This window comes from Diceros bicornis, chromosome 31, assembly GCF_020826845.1.
Source record: "Diceros bicornis minor isolate mBicDic1 chromosome 31, mDicBic1.mat.cur, whole genome shotgun sequence".
In the NCBI taxonomy this organism is placed as follows: domain Eukaryota; kingdom Metazoa; phylum Chordata; class Mammalia; order Perissodactyla; family Rhinocerotidae; genus Diceros; species Diceros bicornis.
The window spans coordinates 14,599,948-14,613,090 of record NC_080770.1 but is presented as its reverse complement, the minus strand read 5'-3'; the positions used below and the strand labels follow the sequence as shown (position 1 = coordinate 14,613,090).

At 38.8% G+C, this 13,143-nt stretch overlaps 1 protein-coding gene across 1 annotated transcript in view; it reads left to right on the top strand.

The window, feature by feature from the left end:
• Positions 1 to 1,436: 1,436 nt before the first annotated feature.
• Positions 1,437 to 13,143, top strand: part of LOC131395040 (glycine N-phenylacetyltransferase-like) — a 61,281-nt gene continuing 49,574 nt past the window's right edge. Inside the window, exon 1 of the mRNA XM_058526813.1 lies at positions 1,437 to 1,589. The gene's annotated coding sequence lies outside the window, so the exon portion shown is untranslated. The remainder of the gene's footprint in view (positions 1,590 to 13,143) is intronic.

The window sequence follows — 13,143 nt, the reverse complement described above, 5'->3', positions numbered from 1 at the left end:
ACTAAAAAGCTTCTGCACAGCAAAGGAAACCACCAACATAATGAAAAAACACCCAAGTGGGATAAAATATTTGCAAACCATACTTCTGATTAGGGGTTAATATCCAAAATATATAAAGAACTCATACTTGTCAATAACAACAACAACAAAAAACCCACACAACCTAATTAAAAAATAGGCAAAAGTTCTGAACAGACACTTTTCCAAAGAATATATACAGATGGTCAGCAGGCACATGAAAAGGTGTTCAACATGAGTAATTATTAGGAAATGCAAATCAAAATTTCAAGGAGCTATCATATCATGCCCATTAGAATGGCTATAATTAACAAGACAAGATATAACAAGTGTTGGAGAGTATGTGGAGAAACGGGAACTCTCATACACCACTGGTGGGAATGTAAACTGGTGCAGCCTCTAAGGAAAATATGGAGATTCCTCAAAAAGTTAAGAATAAAACTACCATATGATCCAGCTATGCCACTGCTGGGTATTTATTCAAAGAATGTAAAAACACGAATCCGTAAAGATATACGCACCCCTATGTTTATTGCAGCATTCTTCACAATAGCCAAGACTTGGAAGCAACCTAAGTGCCCATCAACAGATGAATGGATAAAGAAGATGTGGTATATATACACAATGGAATACCACTCAGCTATAAAAAAGAAGAAATCTGGCCATTTGTGACAACATCGATGGACTTTGAGTGTACTGTGCTAAGTCAGATGGAGAAAGTCAAATACTGTGTGATTTCCCTCAAAAGTAGAAGATAAAAACAACAATAAACACATAGATTACAGAAATTAGATTGGTGGTTACCAGAGGGGAAGGGGGAAGGGAGGAGGGTGAAAGGGGTGATATGGCATATGTGTACAATGATGGATGGTAATTAGTGTTTGGGTGGTGAACATGATGTAGTCTATCCAGAAACTGAAATATAATGATGTACACCTGAAATTTATATAACGTTACAAGTCAATGTTGCCTCAATAACAATAAATTAAAAAAAAGAAACACATATGAACTTTCTTTCACATGAATATCTGACTATATATATAATTATATATTTATATTACATATTCCTGATCAAGGTATATATGATTATTAAAGACATTTATATAAGTGGAGCCATATTTTCCAAAAACCAACAAATACAAGAAATTCAAAGCAATTTTGATGGCTTATAGGCAGGCCATCAATTGTTTTCCAATCACAACAGTCTTGGAAAATCTAGCAGCCACCGTGTGAGCGTGTGTGTGTGTCTTTGCGCGTGTGTTGCCAGAATCAAAACGAAAGGAAGCTAAGTGGTTAAAAACATGGTCTTAAGGGTAGCTGCTGCTTCTTCCTACAGTAGCTGCAGGGCACACAGGCTCCGCGGTACTAGCGGTGCTCGCGCTGGCCTGAAGGGTGCTTGCCCTGGCGGGTAGATCTGTCGCAGTCTCCAGCTGTCTCTTGTGGTCCAGCTGGGCGGCTGTGCTTGGTGGGCGGCTGGGGCTTCTCGTGGGAACGGAGCCAGGACCACTCCTTGGGGCCACAAGGGCACAGTGGACTATCCCTCCTCCCCCGTCGCCAGGAAAGCGATCACGGTGAGCGTTCCCACTTTCTGGGCGATCGCGCCAGCCTGGAAAACGTGTGTGCGCCATTTGTGCGCGTGCACAGGGCTGCTGGGGGAGGGTAGGGAGTGCTCACCTATCTCCACCACTTCCCGGAGCGCCAGTCAATCCACCCTCAGATGTATAGCTGTGTCTCTTGCGATGTGTGGGCTTCCTCCTTGGTCAATGAATGTACATTTACTTGTAGTTCAAGAGGGAAGAGGCAAAGGGAACAGCTTACTCCGCCATGTTGCTGACGTCATGTTGCGAACGTCACTCTTGGTATTAACATTTTTTGAAAACGTACAAATGGGTGATTAATGCAGAAAAGCACTCTGACTTTTGCAACTTTTCTCTTTGTTTGCCAATCATAACCTAACAAAAATCTAGGTAATTGAAGTAGTAATTCCTCATACTAAATTTCTATACACACAATTTGAACAAACACGATGTATAAGAAGATTTATAAGTTTAATATGACAAATAACTTTGCTTCTTGTTAATTTTTCTAATCTATATTGATTTGGTGACAATGCTATTTGCAGGTAATAATCTATATCTAGAATATTTCTGCATTTTTTTAAACAACACTCATAATAGCATTCTCACACAGGTATGCTGCAGGAAAGGTAAGCTTGATAGAATTGCTTAAAGCAGTTTCATCGAGCTTAGGATATTAATTTTTAACCAAAATAAAGAAATACTGTTTTTCAAAATTAATCTGCAAGACTTCATCAGTAGCCAGTTTCAACAATTTTTCCTGTATTTATAACTACATTTACATCTTTATTTATTTATTTTTGATTCCTTGAGCTTTTTATTTATTTATTTGTCGGTTTATTTATTTTTAATTGAGGTATAATTCACATATAACATTATATTAGTTTCAGGTGTACAACTTAATGATTCAATATTTGTATGTATTGCGAGATGATCACCGTAATAACTCTAGTTAACATTGTGGTAAGTTATCATTGTGATTTTGATTTGTACTTCCCTGGTGATTAGTGATCTTGAGCATCTTTTCCTGTACCTGTTAGCCATTTGTATGTCTTCTTTGGAAATGTCTTTTCGGGTCCTCTGCTCAATTTTTTAATAGGAGTATATGGGCTTTTTTTTTCTCTTGAGTTATATGAATTCCTCATGAATTTTAGGTATTAACTCCTTGTGGGATATATGGTTTGCAAACATTTTCTCCCATTCCATATGTCGCCTTTTCATTTTGATGATTGTTTCTTTTGCTGTTTAGAAGCCTTTTAGTTTGATAGAGTCTCACTTGTTGATTTTTGCTTTCATTGCTTGTGCTTTTGGTGTCATATCCAAAAAAATCATTGCCAAGACCAAGGAGTTTTTCCCTATGTTTTCTTATTGTTTGGAGTTTTATGGTTTCAGATCTTACATTTAAGTATTTTATTCATCTTGACTCAATTTTTGCGAGTGGTGTAATATCAGGAGTTATATCTTGATTGTAACTGCTGGGGGTATAGCTGGGACTAGTAGGATTCATTTAGGTCCTGTAAATAAATTTTTTGTTTTTGCCATCAAAGTACAGTTTATTAGTTTCCTTTGTTGTCCTTCTCATCTACACAAGACCATAGAATATTTCTGTAACTCGGGATCTGATTTAACTCTTCTGGTCTTTCTTCATTGTATTTATGCTCTACTTCAAGACGGCTTTCAAAATCTAGCTTTTACTCCTCTGTCAAAGTCTTACTCAAATGTCAGTTTTTCACCTATCAACTCCCTCTGCTCCCTCAATCCAAGCAGAACAAATCACTTTCGTTTCTGCACTCGCTTGTGGTATGTATATATTTCAATTACAAAACTTGTTACAGTGAATTACAGTTTGCCTTCTACGTTGTAAATCCTCTGGGCACTGATTCAAATTATTTATTCTTTTATTCTCAATGTTTATTACATTGTCTGACACACGGTAAGGACACAATAAATGTCTCTTTAATGATTGGTTGTATGAAATATTTATATTAACATAACCATCTATTTAGTCATTCCACTTACCAAGGGCATAGACTTATTCATTCATTCGACAGGTACACATTGAAGGCCTATTATGTGCTGGTCGTGGGAATTTGTACCAGATTCTTCTTTGAAAAAAGCCCCAGACTAGATAGAAGGACCTATGCCATGTCTTGAAAGTTCTCAAGACAATAGAAGTATAACATTTCCAAAGATTAATCTGACATTTTAGCTAGGGGCATCTCACAAAAAAGTTACATGAAAATAAGAAGAAAAGCTGAGTTTGATGCCGGGTTACTGTGGATTTTTACTGATGTACTGTCAAGTACATTTGGGACAACCTTCTGCACACACACACAAATACACACACACATTGAAAACACAAATATGATGTTCACTAAATTGACAGTTGACTAAAACTGAGGAGACTTGAGGGAGCTGGCACATTTCGGTGGGTTGCCAGCATTGATAATGGGCAAATTCCTATAAAGGGCATTTTGAAACCCTAGACATAGCCACTCAAGTACGTGGAATTTATCCAAAGAAAAGAATTCAGGGGCCGGCCCAATGGAGCAAGTGGTTAAGTTCGCGCACTCTGCTGAGGCCGCACTGGGTTCACCGGTTCGGATCCCGGGTGAGCACTGACTCACTGCTTGTCGAGCCATGATGTGGCGGTGTCCCATATAAAGTGGAGGAAGATGGGTGCGGTTGTTAGCTCAGGGCCTATCTTCCTCAGGAAAAAAAAAAAAAAGAGGAGAATTGGCGTCAGATGTTAGCTCAGAGCTGATCTTCCTCAAAAAAAAAAAAGGAATTCAAATAAAAAAAATGCTTTATGTAAAGTTTTGTGGCAATATTATCTTATGGGGAAGTATGGGACACAATCTCAGTGTCTCTCTATAAATATAATTTTCATAAATAATGATCTATCATTATTTTACTAGTCTAAAATTCATTAACATGATAATTAAGATATGTATGTTGCCATAGGGGAGAGTTTTCAGATGAACAAGAAAAAGGTAGAAAATGACAGTACAGCTGATATTTTTTAAATTACTTTTTTTTAATGGTTTTAAATTAACAATCTCATCTGTATTGTAGACTTTGTACTAGAATCTACTTTGTCCCTTTGAAACTTTAAGCAGGGCACTTAATTTCCCTGGTCATCATTTATTCAAAGAAAAATCTGACTACCTTAGAATGTTTCTTGAGGATTAAATAAGATAATGTTTGCACAGTATGTCTACAAATTGTGTTATAGAAATGTGACCAGAACAAGCACATTCCTACCCAGAGACTGTTACATCTTCTGTTCCCCTTCTGCCAATGGCAAGCTCCCAAAATTCTCCACATTTATATATCAATGCAGAAAAAAGCCTGGCTTTATCCAGTCAAGAATTCCTTGAAGAACTAGAATACTGCCCCATACACAGCAGGTGCCTGATAGAGGTTTCTCAAGTAGAAGAGCTTCCTTTCCCCCTGGCATAATTCTCTACACAAATGAGCTGAGAAATTTGTATCCACATCCCGCAGTAGCATTTGATTCACCCCACTTCCGTGGGGAGGGGCGCAAAAGGAGATGAGGGGTCCCAGAACAATGATTCTCGTTTGTTCTCATGTGCAAAGCTGTCTTCTCATTCAAACTCTGCAGAGATTCCCAGGAAAAGACAAGAGGGGGCAGACTATTCCAGAAGATGAAATATACCATCTGGGTATAGTGGTCGTGAAGAGTGTACTTTAATCTGTTTTCTCTAAAAACTGCTAAGCTGCGGTTTTTAATAGAACCCATGCACCAAGCTGTGGGAACTTCTGGCTGGGGGATGTGAGTGGATCTGTATAAGACCTCCTTTTTCCCCTCCCTTTTCACAAGCCCCTGCAGCATGACCAAGAGACAGCTAGTGTTCAGATTTTACATATAGAATCAGAATTCTTTTCTTAACAATAAGTAAAGAAATTGCTTATTTAGAAAGACAAAGGGGTTTAGGATCCTCCCCTTTTAGAATAAGCTCAGTGAAACTCAAACAACATAGAAAAAAACCACATCATAATTAAACTACTGAAAACCCAATATAAAGAGAAAATCTTAAAAGTAGCAGGAGAAAAAAGATGTATTACACATAAGGAAATAAAAATGCAAATAATGGCTGACTTTCAGAAGATATATAATAAGATCTAGAAGATACTATAATGACACTTTTTAAATGCCAAGAGAAAAGTAACTCTAAACCTAAAATTCCATATCAAACAAAATATCCTTTCAAAATGGAGTCAAAATATAAACATTTTCAGATCAACAAGGCAGACCTACCCTACAAAGAAGAAAGTCTGTAGGCTGAAAGGTAATGAAATGCAGTGACATTTTTGCAACTGCAGTTAGGAAGGGAGAGCATAAAAATATCAAATCATTTAAAACTTATTTTCCTTACTTTTCTTACATTCATTAAAACAATTGACTATTTTTAATTCAAACATAACTGTATACTACAGAGTTATAGCATACGTACAAGTAAATTCTTTAACAATAGCACAAGGGGGAGCAAATAGAATTATATTGTTGTTAAGTTCTTATATGTGAAGTGGAGTAACATTAATTCAAGATAAAATGCAATAGGTTAAGAATGCGTATTCATAATTGTTAGAGGTCTAAGCCATTAGAGAGTGACGTTCCCCTGGAAAGTGTAAAACTAGTTGGAGTTTCTCTCGCTGTGTCTCTCTTGCTGCATGTTAACAACCCCTGTACTGGCAGCCAAATCACAACGGTAAAGAGAACCAACCTTAGGATGAAATCAACGGTAATCAAAGAAAGAGAAAGAACCTGGCTCCTTGATGACGTCATTGGGCTGCTGACAGGCACCAGCCTCAAGCCTGCTCTACATTTGTAATTTTATTTATTTCTTTATTTTTTCCCCCAAAGCTCCAGTAGATAGTTGTATGTCATAGCTGCACATCCTTCTAGTTGCTGTATGTGGGACGCGGCCTCAGCATGGCCGGAGAAGCGGTGCGTCGGTGCGCGCCCGGGATCGGAACCCGGGCCATCAGCAGCAGAGCGTGCACACTTAACCACTAAACCACGGGGCCGGCCCCCTACTCTACATTTGGACTTTCAGTTTTGTGAGATAAATTTCCTTATTACTAAGGCTATTTTGAACGAGGATTGTTTTTTCCTTGCTTGAAGCCAAAAACATCCAAACTACTATACTATGTGACGATACCATGAAATCATTTAAACTGTGTTTATCAAAGACTTTAACAACGTGGGAAATGTGTAAGTCATAACAGTTAGTATAAAAAAGTGGAATACAAAATGTTAATATTTTTCTTTCAGGGGTTTGAGAAACCAAAGGATCTAATATTATTTCACAAACTTCTATTATACACCAGACACTGTGTATGTTAGGCTTATATCCTTACTTAATTTTCACAACTCTCTATGAAGTTGCATTCATTCATTCATTCATTTATTTATTCATTCATTATTTACATTCGTTCATTACTGATTCATTCAGCAGGTATTGACTGATAAGTCTCTGGCTAGGTCTTTGGACTAAAGTTTCAATATGTTCTTTGCCTTCATGGGATTTACTTTCCAGTGCTGAGGAGTGGGGCAAGCATTTAACAAATAATTGTACAAGTATTTAATTGCATTTGGGACAAGTTAGATGAAGGAGAAATACAGGGTGCTGAGAGAACGTACACATCAGGGGAAACTGATCCAGTTGTGATATTAATGGTGGATGGGTCATGGAAAACTTCGCTTTGGAAGTCATCCTTAAGTTCATATCTGAAGGCTGCACAGGTGTTTTCAGGGATGGAGTAAGAATAGGCATAAAGAACCAGAAGAAAACCTTAGGATTAGAGGGAATTAGACTGTGTAGTTTCTGAGGTCTGTCCCAGTTCAAACATCCAATGATGTGGCTTAACAGCTTCTAGCTTTGACCTGCACATTATAGGTCTGATTAATTTAGACGAAAGCAAGGGTCAGGTATGATAGAAGTTGTATGATGCATATTCTTTGACTCCAACAAATTAAGATGATTTGGGGTCACCAATGGAGCCAACCTGAGTAGGAGTACTTTCCCACTGATGCCAACCACAGGGTGCAACTCAGAAACCTGAGTGTTTCATGATCCTTAGGGTTTGTTCATTTTTCCCTGTCACATGTTCATAAAATGGGATGCCTGCTCATGAGGTGTTTCACCGTGTGTCCTGTGACCTGCCCTGAGAAACCATAGAGGTGGAGACTAGGGTGGGTAAAAGCCATTTTCACTTCTCAGGACTGCTCCATCACCTCCAGGAGATGGGGTCTCCTTCTGGGCTCAGTAGGCCAGGAAATGCCAGATGCAGGGCTGGACCTAACTCAGATTGCATTCATTCTGACCAAATTTCCAGTTACTGTTCACCAGTCCTGCATGCAAGACCTCTAGTGAAAATATTTTGAAGCCCATGTTTGCTTTGCAAAGAAAAATTCCCAAGTGAGAACCATGTGATATAGAGATGAAGGAAGAACATTTGGATTTTGGCTCGCTCTGTCATATATCCTGCACATAGGCCCACAGATTCCTCCTCATATCTGAACTCCATCACTCTGTATCCAAATTCAACCATAGTCCCTCAATTCGTATCTCAAACTAGCCACTCATAGGCATGCGAATCCAAACCAATTTATCCCTAGACCTCCCTCCTCTCCAACATATCCCAAGCAACTCTTCCTTCTGGTGCAATTTTAACTCCTTGTGTATTGAGCAATCTTTTTACAATAAACAGAGGTGAGCAAGGTCTATTCTCACCTCTATTGTTCTCCACCATTTGGGCTGGGTATCTCAGAGGAGGTTCCAACTAGATTTCTTTTGGGAATCCCCCCTGAGTTGGTTTGGATGCCATTCAATAAGCAGTAGATTTCTCATATAGTCCACTTGCATTAACTTTAAAGCTCCGGTCCTTCTTGTCACCTGATCCAAACTCCTCTGACAACCTTGACAGATAATAACAGTACACAATGACATGGAACATGGATTGAATGTTCACCATGTTCTAACACTGTGAGAAGCACTTTTCATGCATTATCTGTTTTAGTCATCGTTATAACTCTTTAAAGAATCTTCTATTATTGTCCTTGTTAAGATGTGAGAACTCAGGCTTAAAGAAGAATCCTCAAAAAGAGAAGAAATGTGGCCTAGGCATTAACTCAGTACCCTGCTCTGTCTCCCATCCCACATATCCCTACGTCTATTTTATGGGCCAAGAATTTAATTTTAGCAAACTTGGAAAATTTTAACATTTTTCAAATTCTCCTTCATAGGCCTTTAATTTACTCTGTATTCAGTGATTTTTCCCCTTCCTGTTTGGAAAAAATTTAAATAATAAATTGTTACTGTTATATACCACTTTCGAGTAAGTCAGACGAAATTATCTGTGCCCCGTTTGTGAAACAAACACAGAGATAATTGCAGATACCCTCAAGTGTCTGTAGGAATTCATAGATGAATTTTAGTTGCACCGATGCAAGACTGCTTCTATGCCACTCACAGGTAAGACCAAAGAAGAAATGGTAGACACCTTCAGAAGCTCTTGGAAACACCAAATATCTCCCGGGAAGTAGACAGAGGCTCAAGGCTCTAGAGCTCTAGACTTGCAAGGCATAAACAAGGAAGACACTCCTCCACTTTGCAGCCTATATAAAAGGTCTGGGATGCACCCATCCATTCCCAACTCTCCCTCTTCAGCTCCGTCACATTCAGGGACTCAGGAAGGCTTCTTGCCAAGGACTGGTGCAGTTTTAGCAGAATCAAAGCATCATGCAATAGAGCATCTTGTGTGCCACTTCAACATTTCTCTACTTTACTCAAAAAAAAAACAAGCTCTGTAGAGCTGAGGAAAAAAGGAAAGAAAATGTTACAGGGACACAGAAGTAAAGGAATGCAATATTGTGGGAGATGTGCAAGCCAATGTTATGCCAATTTCAGTTAAATTAGACTAAAAACCTATTATGCCCTCACAATATTCAGCCCTCGTCTTACAGGAAACTAAAACAGGAATATAATTTAAAATTTTTTGTTATGGAGAATTTTGTTTCTGTTTTTATTTTTTTATTTTTTTGTTATTGTTGCTGATTAAGATTCACCTGGAGCTAACATCTGTGTCAATCTCTTTTATTTTATATGTGGGACACTGCCACAGCATGGCCACCAACAAGTAGTAGGTTGGCACCCAGGAACCGAACCTGGCCTGCTAAAGTGGGACACACCAAACTTAACTACTAGGCACGAGCCAGCCCCCCAAATTTTGAATATACGTGTAGTAGAGACAATAGGATAATGAACTATGTACCCATCACCCAGCTTCAAAGATTGTCAACGTGTGATCAATCTTATTTCATCTGTACTATTCTACTTCTCTCCCCTCTGCCAAATTAATTCAAAGCAAATCCTAGACATCGTATAATTTCGTCCATAAGTACTTCAATATGGATTTCTAAAAAAGAAATTTTTATCAGAATCACAATGGCATTGCACAAAGCTAAATATATTAACAATAATTTCTTGATTGCTTCTAATTCCAGGCAATGTTAAATTTCCTACAATTGTCCTATAAATATCTTGATAATTGTTTTGTCCATTTAAGAGTATTTTTAATGATAAAGCCATTTTCACTGTATGCACAGACTTTGGAGCATAACCACCACATAAACTGTAACTTTAAAGTAGAGACTTTCACCAAAACTCTACTTTGCTAACAGAATCAGATTTTTTCCAAGGTGGTCATGTGCCTACCCCCTTTCTTACCCATCTTCACCTCTTAAATTGTGACCTTAAGGGACATTAACAAACTCTTGAACTTTATAAACCAAAGCACTATGTTGTTTGCAAGCAGAAGCCTTCTTGCCTTCTGTGTCATCCTGGAGTCTGGCCTTATATATAGGAACTCATTATCTTCAAAATGCAGAAACTGTCCACACACAATAATGTTGTGCTTTGTTTCTCTTCTTCAAGCTGGAACTCAATATTCTGTCTTTTTTACAAGCTATTTGGAGCTATTAAACTGAATTCTGTGATGCTGTCTATGAAATACAACCAGGTCAGTTTTCCAAGATTAGCATCAGAACCAGGAACTGAAAGCAGTTTTTTAAATTCTAAACTTCACATCTCTCTCTCCCTCCCTCTCTCTTTTCCTCTCTCCCTTCCTCCCTATCTTCTTTCTTCTCTCTCTCATCTTTTCCTTTCTTCCTATTTTCCTTCTTTTCTTCGTTTTTAATTGTTTACTGTTAAAAACAATAAACATTCATCCGAAGAGGAGCTTAAAACATAAATGTCTAGTAAAATAAAAGATTATAAGGCCATCCGATCAAGAAATAGAACATTGTAAAGATGCCCAGAAACCTCTATTGTGAATCTTCTCGCTCACAAATCTCCTCTTTCTCTCTTTAAGTAACTATGATTGTTACAAATGGTTCTCTCTTGCTCTTTATCTTGTGTGCATCTATGCATGTGTCCCTATACAATAGAGCCTGGTTTTGCCTGGTTTTGACTTCACATAAATGAAATCACCTAGACATATGGATTCTTGTGTGTCTCTCTTATTGTGCTCAATATTCTGTTTTCAAGATCTACCATGCTATTACATGTAGCTGTAATTTGTTCATTTTCATTGCTACATAGTATTCTATTACATGATTGTGCCACAATTTATCCATTTTACTATTTATGAACATTTTCTTGTTTCTAGTTTTGGCTTATGAATGAAGCTGCTATGAACATTCCTGCCCACATTTCCTACAGTACAAGTACATTCATTTCTCTACAATATGTACCCAGGGGTGAAATGAAGGATTGGCATATCTGCAGATCTGCTCAGTGAGGCCAAGGTGTTTGCCAAAGAAATTTGCCCAGTCTATATTCTATTAGTGTGTTTTGTATTTTCTGTTCAGTATGCTCTGCTCCCTTTCTTTTTTCTTCTTTCTTTGGACTGATTGTTTTCTTTGTCATTCCCTTTATTTCCTTTATACTGTTCTTTACACTTTTAGTGGCTTTCCTAGAATTGCTATTTATATATTTAATAGATCACAGTCAAATATTTATTGATACTTTTATCCTCCTCCCAGAAACTGTAAGAAACTTAGAGCATTTTAGCTCCATCTACTTTTCTCCTGACTTGTGGCTACTGCTTCACAAACAAGTCAATGTTTATTTAAATTTACTTATTTGTGAAGAAATTCATAGAAACACACAATCTTCTAAGACTGAATAATGAAGAAATAGAAAATACAAATAGATTGATTACTAGTATGAGATTGAATCAGTAATCAAAAAAACTCCCAACAAACAGGAGTTAAAGACCAGACAGCTTCACTGGTGAATTCTACCAAACATTCAAAGAAACAAAGTAGTATATATAAATAAGAAACACAGATTACTGGGAAGAAGTTGGTGTAGGACCCTGAACTCATCTCCTCCCACAGACACAACAAATCTACACCTACTGGTAAACAATTACCCCTGAGAGACAACTGGAAACTGGATAAAAAGAACCCCCACAACAAGGGAGAACACTGACAGACATGGAAGGGGCAGAAATACATTTCTAGTGAATTAAAAAACCACATGCTAGCGGTGGCACTTCACAGCCAGGAGCAATCTTAAGGGACAAAGTTTTCCTGGAGGAGCAGGGAATCTGAGAAGGAAAGCTATGCCACATTAAGCAGCCTTTGAATTGAGCACAACTGAGATGAATACCGTAATGCCTGGCTTTTCTGGCTATTAAAACCAATGGGGAATACCCACAGAGAAGCTACTGAACATAAGAGAAAGAAAAGCCTGCTCTTAAAGGGTCCACCAACAGATTCGCCCATTCCAGAAAGCAACACAAAATCACCAGAAAGAAAAGTGCACAGTCCTTTGGTGAAAAAGTCTCACTTGATAGGCTCTGGGCACATCTCAGAGAGGTAGGAAGTGGCTGGGCCCACCTCCCCAGGGACTGACACACTGGCAGCAGCCATTATTGTGATCTAATAGAGGTGTACTGACACAGATGCTAGCAGATGCCATTGGAGTTCTTCCTCTGGCCTGTTAGCACAGAGGTTGCCCCATCCACTAAAGCACCAATTTAATCCAGCTCAGCCAGTGCAGGCAGCCTGCCCTAAGGACTGGCCCTCCCCAACAGCAAGCCCATGGGGAACTTGTGGCCCCATGTAGGTGGGGAGGGCATGCTCCTGGTGCAGGACTGTGTTGGAGGGAGAGAGGGGGAGTGGGCAGTGGGGCTGCAGCAGACTTGTGCTACTGGCCTCCTCAAGCAGCCACACAGGGGACCTGCCTCACCTTCCAATGCATGAAAGGAGTGTGTGCTGCCATGTCTGGGGCCAGCGCCACCCAGCTGTGCTCCTGACAGAGCTGACAACAGCCACAGGCCAGAGGCCTACAACAACTGTGAGCCCCTGAGCCTAGAAAACAGTCACATTGGGGTCCTGACTTAACAGCAAAACAGCAGCAATGCCTCAAGCTGAAGCCAAAGACCAGGTTCTTTTAATGACACCATGATTCTTCAGTGAGTGATTCCCTATCCTTGGTCAGTTTATATCTTC